The sequence below is a fragment of the Clytia hemisphaerica genome, unplaced genomic scaffold, assembly GCF_902728285.1.
Source record: "Clytia hemisphaerica strain Z4C2 unplaced genomic scaffold, Clytia hemisphaerica genome assembly, whole genome shotgun sequence".
Taxonomy (NCBI): domain Eukaryota; kingdom Metazoa; phylum Cnidaria; class Hydrozoa; order Leptothecata; family Clytiidae; genus Clytia; species Clytia hemisphaerica.
This window is the reverse complement of record NW_027103608.1, coordinates 51074-72063: the sequence shown is the minus strand read 5'-3', so window position 1 is coordinate 72063 and position 20990 is coordinate 51074. Positions and strand designations below refer to the sequence as shown.

The following is a 20990-nucleotide window of genomic DNA, read 5'->3' as shown; positions in this document are numbered from 1 at the left end:
TTTGGTTAAAACTCTCTATGAGGTAAGAAGAAGTGGTTATTGATCTATAATACAGTGCCAGCCAATAACTAGGGAATGACACTTCCATGGGGCACTAAGCAAGATCCAATAGTCCAATATTATTAAGGATGACCTTGAATAGATAACACTTTAACACATTTGAATTTTGTGTCTAAATAATATAGTTGAATTTATTACACATTTTTCCAGGTGAAAGAGGATATTTTAAAGAAAGAATCAGCATCAGAATTCGGTACCTCGATGTGGTCCATGAATGTCTTAAAAACAACAAATGCCAAAAAAGGACAGATTGTTGCCATGACAATGACCTACTTTCAAATGAATGACTATGCTGGTACATTAAATTTCATCAATTAAATCTTGGATATTTTCTTTTCTTATGCCTAGATAACCCGATACCAAAAGACATCCAAGAGACTGATGATAAACAAAAGAAACTTGAATGGCTCTATAAGCATATTGATAAGATACTGAAAAGGTAAGTTAACAATAACAAGAACCTGCTGAATACTTGGATATGACAACATGGGTCAGGGAGGAATGGGTATACAAGACTCCACTAAACGAGATGTTAAAGCGATGCGACTCCAGTGCTATTCCATCGTCTTCAAAGCACGATACGGTCAAAATAGGGCAACTGTTGTGGCGCATCGCAATGACCAATTGTTGTTGGCAGCAGGTGCAAAGAAGGCTTCGTTCAGTTGGTTCAACAAAATGGGTTTGACCAATTCCTATGGTACTGGGAATAAAAAGTACAAAAAGCTAGCATTGAACCACGACCAAGAGGTGAAAGATTGGAAGAAGAAAATTGAAGAGGCCGTGTCTCCTAAAGATGTGGAAGAAAGGCCTGACGTAAGAATTTCCTTTGGTTAACCCTCTGTTTCCTCCAAATCCTCAGCAGTTTTTGCTTGCTTAGGTTTCAGTTTTCTTTTATCCACATCATTGCACAAAGACCTCTCTTGTGTTATTATGTTCAATGCATTTAAATTTTTCTTAAAAGACCTCTTTAAAAAATAATACATAAAAAAGGCTTTTGCATAGCATGTTTCTGTTTTCCCTTTTGGTCACATTTCAACTTAAACTGAATGGGCGAAAAATTAAGAGCCTTTCATTTACCTTTAGCTGTGCGGTGATAATGTGGATGGTAACATCATAGCCAGAGATCAAGGGCTTAACTATAGCAACGTCAACTATCACACTGGTTTCACAAAATAGCTGTTTATCAACGAGCCTTGGAAAAGGACGGTAAGGTCTTATTGTTCATCCGAGTGTCTTGTATACCGGTCTGGAAAAAAAATAATGTTTGTAGTTCATTTGAAACAGTACTCTAACCTTTCAGTTGTTTGTTACCCCCATCCCATAGCCCTAAAGTAAATTAAGTCGTGGAACAACGCAAGTTTTCAATGCGTTCAACCACACTGAATATTTCCACTGCTTGCTTACATTTTGTTTGGGTTGTCAAACAATAAGAGAATTATTTCAATGTTTTAGATTTCAGAAAACCAGAAGAACATAAGGACATGACACTGATGGCCTCTAAGCATACTAACTCAGTCATGTTGGCGAATTACAAAGTTCTGTTTGCACGTGTTTTGGTGGACTTCCTATCAGCTTTTAAAGGATTTTCTAAAGTTGTCAGGAGACATATAAAACACCCATTCTCTGACAAGATGAAGGAAAAATCCAAAGTCGTAAGTTGAAAAATAGAATTTAATTTGAACTATTTTTCCACTACAACTGTTATAGTGAGATTCAAACAACCCCATATTTCCCAACATATGCAGATATAGTAAGTAAGTCTGCGACCGCAGTCGGAGGCGACCCGAAGGCTCCTCTTTCGATAGCTATCTACCCGAAGGTAGGGGAGGGCGCCACTCTTTCTCCCTGGATTTCTCCACTTACCCTTGATCCTTCTCTTAGTTGCTGAGCAGCAAGCAGAGAGGCATCAAGTACCATTTTGGGAATCTTTGGTATGACCCGGCTGGGGGTTGAACCCACAACCTTGCGAACCGTAGCCGGATGCTCTACCACTGTACTACGGTCGCTGTGCAGATATAGACAATGAATGAAGACCCAAACACAAAATTAACTCCATGTGGACCACTATGCCATAATGGCCCCATTTTAATGTTTTTTCAAAGGCCAAGTTGAAGGCTTGGAAGTAAGGTGAATGACTAAATTTCAGCATTTCGTGTTCTTGTTAGATACCACTGGGTGTGATTTTCGAAGACGAGTCATCTAATGCAGGCATTGAAGAAATCACAAAAGAATTACAGGAAAGGTAACATGGTGCAAGAGAATTCAATTAATTTTCAATAACAAATTTTCAATAATTCATAGATTAAAATTATTCAGAGGGGAAAATAAGCAATCCCAATTATACCTTTTTAGTTACACACCAGTCAGAACAAACGATTTAGTGGAAAAGGAAGTCATCTTACCAATTAAGGTGGTTGGTGATCAGATGACAGAAGAACGAATGCACAACATAAAGTAAGCGTTTTTGTCTGGTGATACATCGTATGATCGTCTGGAGGGTATTGATCCAGCCTTTGCTGATTGGCATTTGGTTAAAACTCTCTATGAGGTAAGAAGAAGTGGTTATTGATCTATAATACAGTGCCAGCCAATAACTAGGGAATGACACTTCCATGGGGCACTAAGCAAGATCCAATAGTCCAATATTATTAAGGATGACCTTGAATAGATAACACTTTAACACATTTGAATTTTGTGTCTAAATAATATAGTTGAATTTATTACACATTTTTCCAGGTGAAAGAGGATATTTTAAAGAAAGAATCAGCATCAGAATTCGGTACCTCGATGTGGTCCATGAATGTCTTAAAAACAACAAATGCCAAAAAAGGACAGATTGTTGCCATGACAATGACCTACTTTCAAATGAATGACTATGCTGGTACATTAAATTTCATCAATTAAATCTTGGATATTTTCTTTTCTTATGCCTAGATAACCCGATACCAAAAGACATCCAAGAGACTGATGATAAACAAAAGAAACTTGAATGGCTCTATAAGCATATTGATAAGATACTGAAAAGGTAAGTTAACAATAACAAGAACCTGCTGAATACTTGGATATGACAACATGGGTCAGGGAGGAATGGGTATACAAGACTCCACTAAACGAGATGTTAAAGCGATGCGACTCCAGTGCTATTCCATCGTCTTCAAAGCACGATACGGTCAAAATAGGGCAACTGTTGTGGCGCATCGCAACGACCAATTGTTGTTGGCAGCAGGTGCGAAGAAGGCTTCGTTCAGAGTTGGTTCAACAAAATGGGTTTGACCAATTCCTATGGTACTGGGAATAAAAAGTACAAAAAGCTAGCATTGAACCACGACCAAGAGGTGAAAGATTGGAAGAAGAAAATTGAAGAGGCCGTGTCTCCTAAAGATGTGGAAGAAAGGCCTGACGTAAGAATTTCCTTTGGTTAACCCTCTGTTTCCTCCAAATCCTCAGCAGTTTTTGCTTGCTTAGGTTTCAGTTTTCTTTTATCCACATCATTGCACAAAGACCTCTCTTGTGTTATTATGTTCAATGCATTTAAATTTTTCTTAAAAGACCTCTTTAAAAAATAATACATAAAAAAGGCTTTTGCATAGCATGTTTCTGTTTTCCCTTTTGGTCACATTTCAACTTAAACTGAATGGGCGAAAAATTAAGAGCCTTTCATTTACCTTTAGCTGTGCGGTGATAATGTGGATGGTAACATCATAGCCAGAGATCAAGGGCTTAACTATAGCAACGTCAACTATCACACTGGTTTCACAAAATGGCTGTTTATCAACGAGCCTTGGAAAAGGACGGTAAGGTCTTATTGTTCATCCGAGTGTCTTGTATATCGGTCTGGAAAAAAAATAATGTTTGTAGTTCATTTGAAACAATACTCTAACCTTTCAGTTGTTTGTTACCCCCATCCCATAGCCCTAAAGTAAATTAAGTCGTGGAACAACGCAAGTTTTCAATGCGTTCAACCACACTGAATATTTCCACTGCTTGCTTACATTTTGTTTAGGTTGTCAAACAATAAGAGAATTATTTCAATGTTTTAGATTTCAGAAAACCAGAAGAACATAAGGACATGACACTGATGGCCTCTAAGCATACTAACTCAGTCATGTTGGCGAATTACAAAGTTCTGTTTGCACGTGTTTTGGTGGACTTCCTATCAGCTTTTAAAGGATTTTCTAAAGTTGTCAGGAGACATATAAAACACCCATTCTCTGACAAGATGAAGGAAAAATCCAAAGTCGTAAGTTGAAAAATAGAATTTAATTTGAACTATTTTTCCACTACAACTGTTATAGTGAGATTCAAACAACCCCATATTTCCCAACATATGCAGATATAGTAAGTAAGTCTGCGACCGCAGTCGGAGGCGACCCGAAGGCTCCTCTTTCGATAGCTATCTACCCGAAGGTAGGGGAGGGCGCCACTCTTTCTCCCTGGATTTCTCCACTTACCCTTGATCCTTCTCTTAGTTGCTGAGCATCAAGCAGAGAGGCATCAAGTACCATTTTGGGAATCTTTGGTATGACCCGGCTGGGGGTTGAACCCACAACCTTGCGAACCGTAGCCGGATGCTCTACCACTGTACTACGGTCGCTGTGCAGATATAGACAATGAATGAAGACCCAAACACAAAATTAACTCCATGTGGACCACTATGCCATAATGGCCCCATTTTAATGTTTTTTCAAAGGCCAAGTTGAAGGCTTGGAAGTAAGGTGAATGACTAAATTTCAGTATTTCGTGTTCTTGTTAGATACCACTGGGTGTGATTTTCGAAGACGAGTCATCTAATGCAGGCATTGAAGAAATCACAAAAGAATTACAGGAAAGGTAACATGGTGCAAGAGAATTCAATTAATTTTCAATAACAAATTTTCAATAATTCATAGATTAAAATTATTCAGAGAGGAAAATAAGCAATCCCAATTATACCTTTTTAGTTACACACCAGTCAGAACAAACGATATAGTGGAAAAGGAAGTCATCTTACCAATTAAGGTGGTTGGTGATCAGATGACAGAAGAACGAATGCACAACATAAAGTAAGCGTTTTTGTCTGGTGATACATCGTATGATCGTCTGGAGGGTATTGATCCAGCCTTTGCTGATTGGCATTTGGTTAAAACTCTCTATGAGGTAAGAAGAAGTGGTTATTGATCTATAATACAGTGCCAGCCAATAACTAGGGAATGACACTTCCATGGGCACTAAGCAAGATCCAATAGTCCAATATTATTAAGGATGACCTTGAATAGATAACACTTTAACACATTTGAATTTTGTGTCTAAATAATATAGTTGAATTTATTACACATTTTTCCAGGTGAAAGAGGATATTTTAAAGAAAGAATCAGCATCAGAATTCGGTACCTCGATGTGGTCCATGAATGTCTTAAAAACAACAAATGCCAAAAAAGGACAGATTGTTGCCATGACAATGACCTACTTTCAAATGAATGACTATGCTGGTACATTAAATTTCATCAATTAAATCTTGGATATTTTCTTTTCTTATGCCTAGATAACCCGATACCAAAAGACATCCAAGAGACTGATGATAAACAAAAGAAACTTGAATGGCTCTATAAGCATATTGATAAGATACTGAAAAGGTAAGTTAACAATAACAAGAACCTGCTGAATACTTGGATATGACAACATGGGTCAGGGTCCAGGATACCAACCCAGGGTCTAAAAACCTGACTTTGAAAGTACCTGCCACCACCCCTAATGTGCTACCAATACTAATTTGACTTTTGAATTTTGAAGAAAAAAAATAGACACCACCCCACTGCTCGGGTAACTTAATGCATGTCCCAGAATTGCATTAATTTTTCCGCCCCAGTTCCAGTCCCTAAACCATAACAAACTATACATTTTTGGAAGCGTATTTGGATGTAGAATACCGTCTTCGGTGTAACTTAAATTCTTTCTCAGCAGAATTTGAGTTTTTTTACGAAAACGTGATTATGACGTCATTATTTATGACGTCATAATTTTAAAAAGTTGAATATCTCAAGAACTAATACTGAAAGCTTTATGAAATTTGAACCAATGATAGAACTCATCAAGAGGAGGAGAATGTTTTTTAAAAAATTTAAAAATTTGCTGATGTCAGCATTTTACCGCAAAAATTCGAGTTCTTGCAATTTCTGCTGACGTCATTAATTTTGGGAAATACTTTCAAAACTTTTTGAAACATCTCAATGTACTTTATCACTGGTCCAAATCTCATAAAGGTTTGATTTATATTTCTCGAGATATTCAACTTTTTGTATTTATGACGTCATCAATCATGACGTCATAATCAGGTTTTCTCAAGTTATCTCTAATTATACTGAGAAAGAATTTAAGTTACACCGAATACGATATTCTACATCCAAATACGCTTCCAAAAATGTATAGTTTGTTATGGTTTAGGGACTGGAACTGGGGCGGAAAAATTAATGCATTTTTGGGACATGCATTAAGTTACCCGAGTGGGTTTGGTATCTGGAACCTGAGACCCTTGATGTCAATCTCCCATTGGTAAAATTTTTGTGATGTACAACAATCAACTTAAAGGATAAAGGTTTTTTTATTGATTTGTTTATTCCCTAGTTACGGTTGCTCATATTTCAAATAATCTTTCATATTGAAATATAAAAAAAAGACCTTAATGAATGGCTAAATTCTATGTCACTTTTTTTGCACCTTCCCTTTGGTCATTTAAGAAATTCTAAAAGGCAACATTTCCACTTTCAAGGTATTTGGTTACATTCTCCTCAATTGATGGCGAAAAAGTAAAAGCACAACGAAAGAGAATTGTCAAAATAGTCTTTAAGTGTCACAAAGCAAAGGATGGCTGTGGTTATGTTTTTCAAAATGAAAAAGCACGTGATCAGCATGAAATCAAGACACATGGATACAAAAGGTACTTTTTATACACTTGTTGACAAGAGCAACTATAGAGAATGAACCTTGGGAGGTGAACCATTTTTTAATATGTGATATTCTATATGTGCTAAAATGTTATGCTATAGTATAATGTTATAGTGTTACTTTGCGGGTCTTATATGTTTGTGTTACACAAGCAGCAAATAACACTGCATGAAATATACGTCTTTCCGGGTTCTTGTTATTGAAAACTTAATATTTTCGAGCATACGATTTCGGGCAGATCGACTTTTCCTTATAGTTTTAAAAGAAGATTCAGTTTCTTTAATCTTTCAAAAAAAGATGATCTTTTAATATTTCTTACTTCGAAAAGGTGTTAATTTCTTTAGTCGTTTTTCATTAAAATGTAAACATTTCATGTTTCTAGATTGACCATCTTTTCTTTGTCTGCATATCGTAAGAAATTATAAATTTTTTTTCTTGAAATTTAAACGAAAAGATTTTTCATGAAAATATCAAATTTTCATGACGAATTTATCGAAAATTCAATAACATCAAAAAAATTAAAGATGATCATTTCGAATTTAAAGAACATTACAATTTCTACCTCGAGAAAAAAGTAAGGAGTAGCTTTTCTTGTACCTGATTTAGCAAAAGTAATATATTTTCTATTTTATGAGAGCAAGATGAAAATGTCTTCTTTAAGTGATTTCTTGATTGACAAGATTATTTTTTCGCTAAAAAATGTTATGATGTCCAATGAAAAACCCCTGTGTCTGGTAGTGTGGTGGCAGTTCACCATATTTGGTCCCCCATCTGTTTTTTTGAGACTTAGAAGTTTTCAGCCGAAAAGAGAAAAAAATGCCCTACATTTAGATGCTCACTTTGCAAAATGCAAACTTACAGAATTGCCTACCCAGTTTGCCCCATATTTTATCTATCCATCTGTGTACTGCCGTAGACCTGGTGGGACCATATACAATAAAATTGGACCAAAAATTCGTCTGATGGGGAAATGTCCTGTGTAAGACTTCCATCCTCACAGTAAGAGTAGCTCCACCGCGGGGCTGTGACACTATGACAGGGGTGCAATTAGCTCTCTTTTTACTCTAATGCTATGTAAATCTTTTAAATTCCAGATTTTTCTTTTAAACCGTTGATTTTGACAATAATAACAGATCAACAATAACTGTTGAAAATGCCAACCACACTTGGCCCAACTTCAGCATTTTTTGCATTATTATCACGATCACGCAAATCAGCAAAATAAATGGACAATCACGCTTCCCTTTGAAAAAATCACGTATCACGGCTCAAAAATCTTTCAAATTACGATCACGTTTTGACCTTTCATCACGCAATCACGAAAAATAAATTCTCAAATCATGTAATCGCGCTGCAAAAAAGTTCCTATCACGTCATCACGAAAGCTTCTTCGTAGGCCAAATTTGTAAAATCATAGATCGTATAAAAAACCCTGGACTGGAAGCCTTTTGCTTCTAATTCCATTGTTTCTGACTTGAACTTACGTTGAGATATTAGTTTGTTTCTCTTTTCAAGAGAAGTACTTGGTAATAACGTAATCAAAAACTGAGCAAATCAATTTTCTTCCTTCAGGGGGGGGGGGTTAACATTTATAATACCAACCCATAGCCCAAAAACCTGACTTTTGACCTTTTGAGCTAAGTTAACACCACCACCCCAAAATTGGTATCGATACCAACTTGAAAATCATAATTTTCAGAGAAAGGGGGGACCCACCCCCTTATTTTGGTATCGATACCAACTTGAAAGCCATAATTTTCAGAAAAAAGGGGGACCCACCCCCTAATTTAGTACCAATACCAATCTGACAAATTTGAGTTTAAAGCTGTTTAAAGGGAACCCACCCCTCCCACACAAACAGGGTACTAAGAGAAACTTCAAAAAAACTCATTTTTGAAATACTCTTTCTTCAACACAACACAAAAAATGTCATATGCTAAAATAGAAAATGACTGAAAACTGACAATGTAATAAAAACAAACCCAATGAAGCTAGCAAAATCAATCTGAATCAATATTATCTGAATATAATTGATGTGCAAAAATTAGGACACCCCTGTCTCAGTGCCCCGGTAGAACTTTTTCCTTCAGTGGGGATGAAAATTTCTATCAAAATGCCAATGGGGATAGAAAATCTATTGTTTCCAGCTCGAAAATTCCAGTGGGGATGGTTTTGGAGTGCAACTTTTTACATTCAGTTTTCAATGGGGATAAAATCATAGAGCAATTTTGCAGTGGGGTTGAAATTGTAGGTTATTTTTTCCACCGGGAACGATTTTTTGGTCTATTTTTCCACCGGGGTGGGGTGTCCACCGGGTCTGTGACACAGGGGTGTACTAGGAGAAGCTATTATTAGTACATAATTTTAGAACAGAATAGATTAACTCATTACCAAATGTTATCACAGAAAAAATGTTTTTGCTTCAGGCTTGATCAAAAATAAAACTTGGAAATATCGAAAAAGTCCAAAATAAACAAACTTCAAAGTCATTTATATACTTTTTACTCATTTACAGTCATTAAACTCAAAAGCTAAAACAAACCAATTGAAACCTGTTTAGACTGATGTGTACCCCGGAGTATTTTCTAGCTATAAGGGCAAAAATTAGGAAATTTTGCTGTCATTTTGATATGGATACCAAGTTTCTGAACCATATTATTTAAAAAAAGGGGTACCCACCCCCTATTTTGGTATCAATACCAACTGAGGATAACTCTTTTTTTCTAAAAAAGGGGGACCTACCCCCATCAATACCAACTTGACTTTTCAGACTTTTAAAGGAAAAAGAGACACCACCACCCGGCTATGGGTCATCTGGTATCTGGATGTTGACCCCCCTGCTTTCTTTGATAATACATAACAAAGGAAAAAGCTAACAAAAAGTTAAAACAATAGCTTCCAGACCAGTGTTTATAAGGACTATGGTAAAATTGATAAGATAAGTTTGATCAAACAAAATCCAAGGTTTCTAGAAGTCTAATTGGCTAGTAATATTTTAACTTTGTTTAAGGTGCAAAAACTCATCGATTGCCCCATTAATTAAAAAAAAAAATTTCGCAAGATATTCATCACCCGAGGAACAAGTGAGCTAAATATCAGTTAAATTGGACTATTTTAGACGTCTCGCTTAAAATCGATCTGTGCATGTTTTTTTTGTATTGGAAGTTTGTCATGGCTTGGATCACAAGATTTACGTTTCGCTATGTAAATGATGCAGTCATAACTATAATCTTATGTTTTACTATTAAAGAACTCAATACACATCTGTCTCCCAGCCCCGGAGGAAACTTTTTCCCACAGGGAACCTCAACCCACTGGGAAATTGACTTTGATTTCATCCCCATTCGAAATTTATTTTGGAAATTTATAATCTTTACAAAAATAACGGTAATATACACTAACTTGGGTTTGTTTCCAATCTTTTCAAATGTCCAGCAACAATATGGCTAGCGATGATGCCTACAAAGATTTTTTATTTTTAAGTCTGAAATCCCGATACTTCATTATTGTTGAAAAATACAATGCAAGGCAATTTTTTACGCCTTATATATTTTAATCAAGGGCAATGGCTTGTAGAAGAAAAAAAAAAGAAAAATTTCTTTGAGGCATTTTTTGATAAATTAAGAATAATATAATCCTTAATAATCCTTCGGCAGCTATCTTTGTTTCGTTGAGTATTTTAAATGTATAGTGATTCACTTTTTTAGATCATATTATCATAAAATTGTTTGAAATTAGATATTTCGCAAGCAAATCAGCCGAAAATAATGGTCCGTGAGTTTGACAGAATGAATCGTGAAAGTATATAAAAAGATATGACATTTTTTATCTACTTGGAAATACTATTCATCTTTTCGACAGTTTGAAAAAAATTGCGGTGTCAGTATTTCGTAAAAAATGTGTCGGTATTGCGGTGATTTTGTGAAAAACTGTCGGTATTTCGGTGTCCAGGATCCTCGTACACTTATATTTAGTATTGAAATTAGTGTTGTGCACGAAAAGTTAAAAAGAAAACGATTCGATTAATTAAACTTGTTAAAATTCAACTCAGATGATTTATTTAACATGACGGAAGAGAAAAATCGATTCATACTTTCTCTTTCTTTGAGATATTTCAAAGGCGATGAAAAATTGGTTCGGCGGTTTCATCAAAAAAATTACAATTAACTGTTTGAACTGAACAACACCATTCCCTTTGGGACCCTGTGTTAACACATTTATAATTGTGGAGAAACTACGATATTTTCAATTGCAGTCCAATTAAGTCTCTTATAGAAAATGGTTTATCAAAAGATTTTAATTGGCAAAAAATGAAAAGGGGAAAGATAGATCCTTGACCTGTCACGAAATCTTAGCATGCTTTTTATGTGAATGTGGACTTTTACTGAAAAATAATATCTTTGTAGTTTCCAAAAAATAAACTATTCCCTTGAAAATGAGGCTGGAGTTTGAAAATTAAAATCAAGCAAAACTTTTATGGGTCAATAAAAAATTAATTTCTACGCAGACACCAACGAAATTTTTGTTTTTGCGAAAACAAGAGAAAATTAGGAATTAGAGAAAAACTTAGTCTACATATATCTTATATATATCATTCAAGAAATATTTTTTATAAATCAATACTTTAATACTCGAAATTTTAAGTTTAAAAAAATTAACTCTATTGTCACCTTTATGAGGCCCCCCCAGCGGCACCCCTAATCACGCCATAACGCAAAAAAAATTTCTCCATCACGCATCACGAAAATCGCTAAAATTTGTCATCACGCAAAAAATAGCGAAAAATAGCCCAAACCACGCATCACGCCTCAAATTTTTGCTCTATCACGCATCACGCCAAAATCTTGATCACGCCATCACGCAAACCACTGGGGGCCTCCTTTATAGAAAGTAACACGAGTAGATTTGAAAAATTAGATCAAGCTGCGGTTCAGGAAAAATGGTTTTAAAAAACATTTTAGATGAAAATTCTAAGAATGAAATATTTTTTATCATTTTTTTACCTACTAAAAGAAATTATTAAATCAATTCTCGATTGCGTTTAAAGATTAGTAGTTCAAAGAAGACCTTAGTCTTGGTAGTACAATCAACACGTTATGACCATTCATGGATGTCTGAACATTAACAAATTTAGAATGTAAACGTCTGATTGGAATGAAGGAAGCTGGTCCAGTAGAACAGCATAATGTACGATGCCAAACTTCTACCGGCTTACCATAGTAGTCTTTCGATTCAAATTCTAAAAACCATGAAACATATGCTAGAATATGAATCGTTGGCGTTTCTTTGTAAAAAACAGTATGCTTCAATATATGTTGAATTTGGCCTGGCCTTGGTTTCAAGGGCATCTGATCAAAGGGTACAATATTACCATTTTCAGTCGACCAAAATGCCTGTACATAACTTGACTTGAAACTTCTGGAAGAGCTCCCGGCAAAGATATCTTTTCCATCACGAAACACTTCTGTTGTCTTCCATGCTGATGGTGATATGGTCAGGTTATTGTATTTTTCTGGGTATAGATTTTGATATAAACATTTAAGGTGATTAAATTCACGATCCGAAAAGTTAAAAATCGTAAATTTTCTAGGAAAAACAATATCGATCATACCTGTCCAGCATTCTTTATTTCGGATGTCAAAATTTCTAGAGCCCCAATAAGTTCTCTCTGAAATGTCTATTATGTTCAAATCATTTAAAGTTCCCCTGTTTACTCTTTCTTCGAAAAGTTGTGTGCAACAGTCTCTGAGGTTGTAGAAATCTTCGTCAACTTCAGGAATCGGCAGATTAAGAATGTAATTATCCCTTGTAAATCGATTCATTAATTGTAACTCTACGTTTCGGTTATTTGTTGGGATATCCCCAAGTATTCCATTATATCTCTCAAATGAAAAAAGCCAAAAGGCGTAAATTGGTCCAAAATCAAGAATACAATCTTGGAGATGTAAATGCAAATGCATATTTGGTGTTACAAAGGCCTTCCCATACAATTGTTCAACTTTGATACAGAACCTTTTAAGAAGATTATGAGCATTAGTGATATCTTGTTTGGTAATTATCTTCACACAGAGAATTTGACAGGCTAAAACAAAGAGTCGCCAACACTCAAGATGCTTAGTAGGTAACAATCCCTTTAGGGCAAATATGGAAAAAATTATTGTCCAATTTTTCCACTCATCTGCTGTCAGTTTACTAAAGCCAGAGGTAATCTTCTTCGGTAGTTTCCCAACATCTGAAGGCGCCTTAAAGAGAAAAAGATATCATTCAATAGGCTGGGAATAAATATAATTACAAATCTGTTTGAAAGCTTACGTAGTTTGAAAATATAAATTTTTACTTTCAAAATTTGTAAATTTGCGATAACTTTAAAAATGTTTTCAAAAACCATAAAGTTGCTTGGGTCTGATAACTTTCTGTATTGTTTTATCTACCGGAATCATAACTTGTAGTAAAAGTTAATACTGTAGCAAAAATGATCTGGAAAACAGTTTTCTCTCTAATTGAGATGGGGAGCCCCATACATACCTCAGCCATGTCAACTCTGTCCTGAATTGTCAATAGATCGTTTTTGGATAGAAGTTGTTCTTCTTTCCATTTCTTCATCATACGTTTGGCTGTTCCTATAGGTGATTTCATTCATAATTCTGGCATGTCTACGTTCAATTGGCAATTTAAAATTGCCGCAAAACCAGGCATTACAGTACTCTAAAAAAATCCCAGATTGCAAGTCGAAAAATCAAGGGATAATCTTTTACGGTGTACAGCTAAGAAGCCTTGGTAGGATCCTCAAACAATAAACACTGTAGGTAGGTATTGGAATAAAAATTTCACCTTATTTCAAAATGAACAGGAGTTTTAAGTGGTAAGATTTGACATACCTAAAAAAAGATTGTGCATCGGATCAACAATAGTCATTATAACCAAATCTGTGTATGGAAGCTCCGATAAAACAGAATATCTTGTACCGTACTTTGATTCAAATTGTTCACGCTGTGTAGGAGTCCTTGCTGATAAGATCTCGGTCATTTGCATTCTGTGCTCATTGTTATTTCGAGGTATCCATGTTTCCAGGTCAAAACCACTATAGTCGCGGGCACCGATCGGGCCAGGAAATTCCTTTTTGCATTTCGAACAACCTTTTACTGCACAATGTCCTGAAAATTAAATTAAAATGAGTAGAAAGATTTCAATGTATAAAACAAGATAATATTAAACTCAAATAAGACTAAATTCCGAAAATTAAACAGCTGGTCTAAATTCCTAGCGTTAAAAAATGTAAAATTTTATATTTAAAACCTCACTTTCCTGGGTTATCGATACAGGGTTAGTTATCTGGATTTTATGAACAATAAAAATCTAAAAGTACCTAAAAATCCACAAAGCTTTCGAGCTGCAGGGATATCACATCCGATAATTATCAGGGCAAGCCGGAAGTCTTTAACAATATTGTCAGATTTAAGCTTAATTCCAATGAATGCTTCTTTCAACTTATTGACAAGTGGCTGTAGAAATGTATTTGTTGATGGTTCACTCTCGAGATTCGGAATAAGACCAGCTAAAATTACATTTTTCCTTTGATGTCTCCCAACGCGAGAGAGATTTAAGATAACTAAATAGATAGCTCCGACAGAAAAGTTCTTCACATGCTTAAACGATTGAAACCAGTCAACATTCAACATAAGGCCATAGTTCCTAGGGAGATTAAAAAAATTTACTGAATTTTCGCCAAATCCACTAAATTGTTTCCAAACCCGTCCATCATAAACGTCACTCATGCTATTTTCATCTTGCCTCAGTTTTCTCCAATGTTCACATGAAGTTTCAAAATTAGGATTGTCAAGTAAGCCCTGTAAACTTTCTTTTATCGACTGAGAACAGAATATTTTGAATGGATACAATGCATATCCTCTTGATGGAGTAGCAATTTTTTTCATTAGCAGGTTACCACACTCAGCTTGTCTTGCCTTTTGGGTGTGGTTGGGAAATAAAACATTATTGCAACGTTTAGAAATATTTTCGCCGCGTACCTTGATAATACACTCGTGTAATTCATATAGTTTTAAGCATTTTGTACAAACAGCATATTTCTTGAAGCTCCCTTTTCTTGTACCAAGGTACTTATGAAACAGGTACATAGAGGAGGGTAGATCTTCTTCCGCGCTAATAGAAGTATTATGCTGATTGATTCCATTTATAAGTTTGCTCAAAAATTTGATTAAGCATGAAAGCGCAGAGTCAGTTATTCCAAAAACAAACTGCCAGAGAGCCAAGAAATAAACAACTACTTTAATGAATGTTGATGGAGTTTCCAAATCACCGGTATTTCTAGGATAACTTCCCTGAAACATTTCGACGGTCATTTCTTGTAAGATATCCTCGTTTACTATGTCGTTTGGAAGTGCAATTGGATCTGTTGGCTGGGTTGGGATGACCTCTATGTTTTCTATGGTATTTACTTGACCACGTTCTTCCGCTGGTTCCTGCTGTAATTCATTATCAGTCATAGCGTCACGTTGAAGTATATTAAATTCGTCTGTCATGCTTATAAGGTTTGGTCGTTTGCATTTTGAAACGTGTCTTGTAAAGTATCTGGATGAAAATGTTCCAGAGCAGTAACTACATTTTCTGAAAATAAGAATTTTACAATTTAACATTGAAATTAAAAAGTCATGGGTTAAGTAAGAAAAAGGTGCAGCAATACCCGAAAATAGAAATAGTTTAGTCTAATTGTATTTTGGATGTTAAACACCATAATTTCATCGAGGAAAATTTCGTCACCTGATTTTGATTTTTCCAGAAGGACGTACATCATCCCAAGATACATTTTAGCCAAGTGATTTGCTTAGCAGCAAAGCTAATTTATACACCCCTGCATCACAAAAACCGTTTAGATCCTATCGCTCAAAACAATCGGCTGAATTTTCGACCCCTACCGAAATGTACCCTAAAATATCAAGCTGCAAGAAACCTTTTCCCGAATAGAAAAAAAATACTAGAATTTCGGTTACCCTCAAAGATTCTGGACCTGTAAACAATATAGTTCAAAACCCTCGCTCATTAAAAGAATTATTTTGCATTCCCTTTTAGCATTTGGCTGCTTCAAGTTAACCTGCTTCAAGTTAAGAATTCCTCACCGGGTCACTGAGACAGGGATGTATTTACATAATTGCATGTTAAAATATTTGGTAGGGCGGTATTTAGGTTTGGTAATATTTCGTTATTTAATGAAAGAATTTCTTAATTTTCTAAATCCCAAGCATAACCGCCTTTTAGCAAAAGTAAAATCATCCCTTTTCAGGAAAACTAAAACAAAGAACTTAAAATGAATAAAAATGATGAAAAAAGTTCCTACCTATTCATTTTTGACCAGCATATGATTTCTTTTTTTTTATTCCTTCAACAAACCACCATTTGGTTCAGTTTGGATTAAAATGTGAACGAATTAAATTCTAATATTTGCTAATCTATACACCTATAACATCCACTCGTAAAAAAAACGACTGAATTCCGGAGATAAAAAGAACACGCAACAGTGAATGCACACACGCCCCTCTAAGGCAGCACTTTTGTGTTGTAGATATTAGGAAACTTTAAGAACAAAACACTCCTGCCTCAGGAGAATTTTATTAAATTTGAAGAAAACAAGAAAGGGATGATGATTACAATAAACTTTTTGATTACATATTCGCATTGGGAGTCTGCAGTGTGATAAATCTTCCTAGATTACAAATACTGTAGTTCATGCCATGCAAAAGAACCAAACAGGCAGGGAATTCATAAAAAAAGAGGAAAAGAAAAGATTACTCGTTCATCGTTCAATGATAATTAACACCACTTCATTGAAATATCTGACCAATCAGAATTAAGTATTTCTCTTTTTTTAATTGCGAGCAATTTTTGACTTCGAACACTATCTTGTTACAAAAACGTGATCATTCTCGACTTTACAACAAATTTCAACATAAACAGTAATACAGTATTAAAGTAATTTTTTACCATGGAAGACTTTGCTGAATTTATTCAATTGGATTTAGATGAAAATAATTCAACAAAATCGAGGTAAGATCGGTTTTATTTCAAATTATTTTGACAGATATTTGTTTTTCATTTCAAATAGAATCAGCGAATTCAAAGGCAATAGATCATAATGATCCTTCTAGAAATAAACCCTTGCTTCGCAGCCCCGGTGGATTTTTTCCCCACAGCGGGAGTAAATATTCTTATCGAAATGCCAATGGGAAAGCTCTAAGGACTATTGCAAACGTTTATTTTTTGTCTAAATCAGGAATCAAAGTTTTATGACATCATCTGCGTTAAAGTCACCGCACCAGGCTAAACACGGGAGCCCAAAGGTATCACCCATCGATTACAAAAAGAAAAGAAAACGAATTGCGATTGAATCCGATGACGAAGATAGCGAGAAAAGCGGCTCTGACAAAGACTTCAAAGTGATTGAGAATGATGGTAAACTTTTGTGCTCCTATTATGTTTGTGAAAATTATCTTCAAGATTTTTCCAGGTGTTAGCTTATACGAGGTCTCTAGCATACCTTTTAATTTACACATTCACGCAATTTCTTTTGAAATTCGTGCAATTTCTGTCCATGCAAGATTTTTCAATTCACGTATTCATACAAATTTTTTTAAATTTTGACGCAAATGATAAGGCCCATTCACATAAACCGCTGGGGCCCCTTATACGGGAATGATCCGTGTATTAATATGGATGCATACGGATACTCAGGATTATTGAAGTATTACTTTTTTCATGTTAATCTAAAGGAAATTGTAACTTGCATCTAGATTTATCGATGGGTGAGATCAAAAGTCTATTCGCCAAGTTGAGTGAAAGGTGCAACAAACTAGAAAAACAAAACGATGAGCTAGAACGATCGAACAAAGCCCTGGTGGAAAAGCTGGATAATCAAGTTGTTAAGAGGAAAAGAAAGTACAACGCATCAAATAAGACCAAGGTATGCTTAATCTTAACACCAGCAATTGAATTAAAGATTTAAAATGGGCAATGAAAAAACCATTGCAATAAAAATATTGCGAGTTTAAACTGACATTATAACGGTGTGAATAGAAATTACTTACTTCTAAAGCAACAGATTTTGAGAGAATAATTCAATATTAAAGACTTGAACTGTAGAGATTCTTCATTCTTTCTGTCTCGGCTGGGGTGGAAAAATGATACTGATAAACATCATTAGAGCAGTCGTGAGACAGGGGTGAAATTTTTTGTAGCTTAAATCTGGTAACAAGTTTTATAGATGGACATGATGACGCTGGCCTCATGTGGTTGTTTAGATTTGCAAACAGTTTGGCAATTGACGATTTATTACGTAAAAATTGATCTTGTCAGCTTAAAACCTTGAAAAATTTATTCGTGTATGAATAACGAATACGATAAGGCATATGAACGAAGAAAACCTGCATCTAAATTAATGACAATGATTTTTTCATAGCGCCTGGTTCGACAGCAATACAGCATTTTGGCAGAAGAAGAAGGGGAATGGACAATTAGCAAAAAGGAAACGTAAGCTACTCATTGTTTAAGCTAATTTTAAATTAGTAAAATTTAACAGTTCATTCATCATTTGCGCATTTTTAGGTTGACATCTTCATGACTTTTCGTCCCTATAAAATAGTACGTTTCTCAGAAAGGTAACTTTAAAAATCTAATTTTCTAGTATGCATTATCTAGATACTTTGGTTTATATGTATATATGCAATTGGGTTGGTGTACTTTTACAACATAATGACTTTTAAATATTTGTTTCTTTCTTTTAGTCCGTTTTCACCAGATAACACTTCCTTATCGGAAAAATTGGTGGAATCTGTTCGAGGACTAACACCAACAACAACTGCTCAAGAAATTGAAGGTATACATGCTTTGCTTTTGTGCTTTGTTTTTCAAGTTTAAACTGTCAGCAATATTGTGCCTACATGTTTTTATTTGATTTTATTGGTTTCAAAAATGTTGGATGTTCTTATAAAAACGTGTAGAATATCTAAAAATACATAAAAAGTATAACAAGCCTGCTTTCTCCAATGGAAATTTTCAATAATGTGTCTCTGTGAAAAATGGCAAATTTTTATCTTCTTCAGATGCTATTCACATCAACTTTAAGTCAAAGTGCGAAACTAAAGCAAAAAAAAGACTGGGCGATGAGTATGCTTCGATGATGGCCAAAAAGTCCCGCAAAGATCATGTACGTGCTGATTAGTTTTTGGAAAAACCTTATTCATACTAAGCCTTATATTTATACTAAACACGTAATTTCTTCCTTGCTGATGTTCTGTCTTTTGCAATCTTAAGAGTCCTCCCAATTTATTTACTGATTATTTTCTATTTAGAAATAAAAGTATAATCTCTTTAAGCCTGTTAAAGTCTATTATAATTTCTCTCATTTTATCTCGCCAGAAAATCGAAAAACGTATTACAAGCTTGGACAAGATACCTGAAACAACTATGCCCGTCAAAGTCAAAAATGCATGGAAAAAACTCATTACAAAAGACATTGTCTCGTCAGAAGACGAAGAAATAGAGGCTGATAGGAAATTCTTTGTCAAACGACCCAAACTCAACCGTGGAAGAAAATTAGACTCTTTTTTTTGAAAAGCTGGACAACATAACCAAAGATACGTCATCAACGAGGGGAAAGTACCGATCTTTTGACCGAAAAATTGGAGAGCCCTCAGAAAAAGACGCCCGATACTCGATTGAGCAAGAAGATGTTTTACGGTTACTGAAAATAATTTAATTTTTTAGTTTACTAGTTCATCCTTTTTTATCGAGCTTTTAATCCTCAAATTCGAGTAATGCATTTCAAAGTCGATTTTCATCAGCAGTGCCCCTTCCCTAACCTTTTACTTACCTTAAACCCTTTATTTTACCCAATACCCTTCTTAGCCCCATTCTTCCCATCGATTCTTTGTTTTAAATAATTATATATTATACTTTAGAAATCATTATGTCTAATCTATGTAAATAAGATATACCATTTTTGGAGCAGAATTATGTGTACATAGTAATTTAAAAATTCTTATATGTAGATAAAATACGCTATTTAGAGTAAAGTTAAGTGTACATAAATATAAATATAAATTTTCCTAATATCGACTTTAATTTAAAGAAGAAACCATCAAAGAATATTTTCATTCAAATATCTTATTGAATTTAATCTCCGGTCGAATTTCTTTATAATGCCAGTGAGTGGGTTGAAGAAAACTTCTTATTTACAACTTTAAGAGTTCAATGTTTCATGTTAGACATTTTAATGTCAATATTATGAAATAAGACATTAAGTATTTTCCTTACCTAGAATATAAAGTATTCGCAACAACTAAAAATGGTTAATTTCTCTTTTAGTTAAGTGCATCTTTTCGAAAATGCGTAAACAATAAAATCTTAATCTTTCCTTGCATGAAAGAAATTTTGTATTTTTTTTAACAAAAAGTTCCTCTTTTCTCAATTTTAAATTTAACATCTTCATGGACAAGAAAATAAGTATAAGTGCATCTTTTCAAAATGGGTGAAATTAATTGTTAATCTTTCCTTGCATTAAAGAAATTTTGTATTTTTTTTTTACAAAAAGTTCGTCTTTTCGCAATTTTGAATTTAACATCTTCATGGACAAGTAAAAGTGAATCTTCACTGCGTGGAGAAAATCTTATATTTTCACTTCGGAGAAAAGTGGTATTTTTCGTGGCTAAAAAATTAACGTTTCGTATATCAAATAGTTAATTTTTTCGTTATTTAGAAAATTTGAACTTTTCAAAAATCAGTGAAGATTCACTGTTACTTGTTTTCGCACTGAAGAAAATTTAATGATTTCAAAACAAGAAAATTGAGAGAAAAATTAACTTTTCGTCATATATCTTGCGTTAGAGAAGACGACTTTTCATGCAGTGTTAGATATTATAAAATGACAATTGAATAAAATAACAACCTAGTGACACTTACTTACAAAAATAATGACAAAATCATAAAATATGGTGCCTAAC

The 20990-nt window shown here is 34.5% G+C and overlaps 1 long non-coding RNA gene across 1 annotated transcript; it reads left to right on the top strand.

Annotated features, from left to right (window-relative positions):
• The first annotated feature begins 17793 nt into the window (after positions 1–17793).
• Positions 17794–18856, top strand: LOC136802177 (uncharacterized). The gene is made up of 3 exons (XR_010845971.1): positions 17794–17953; positions 18449–18519; positions 18774–18856. It is a non-coding gene; the product is annotated as an uncharacterized lncRNA (long non-coding RNA).
• Positions 18857–20990: the final 2134 nt, after the last annotated feature.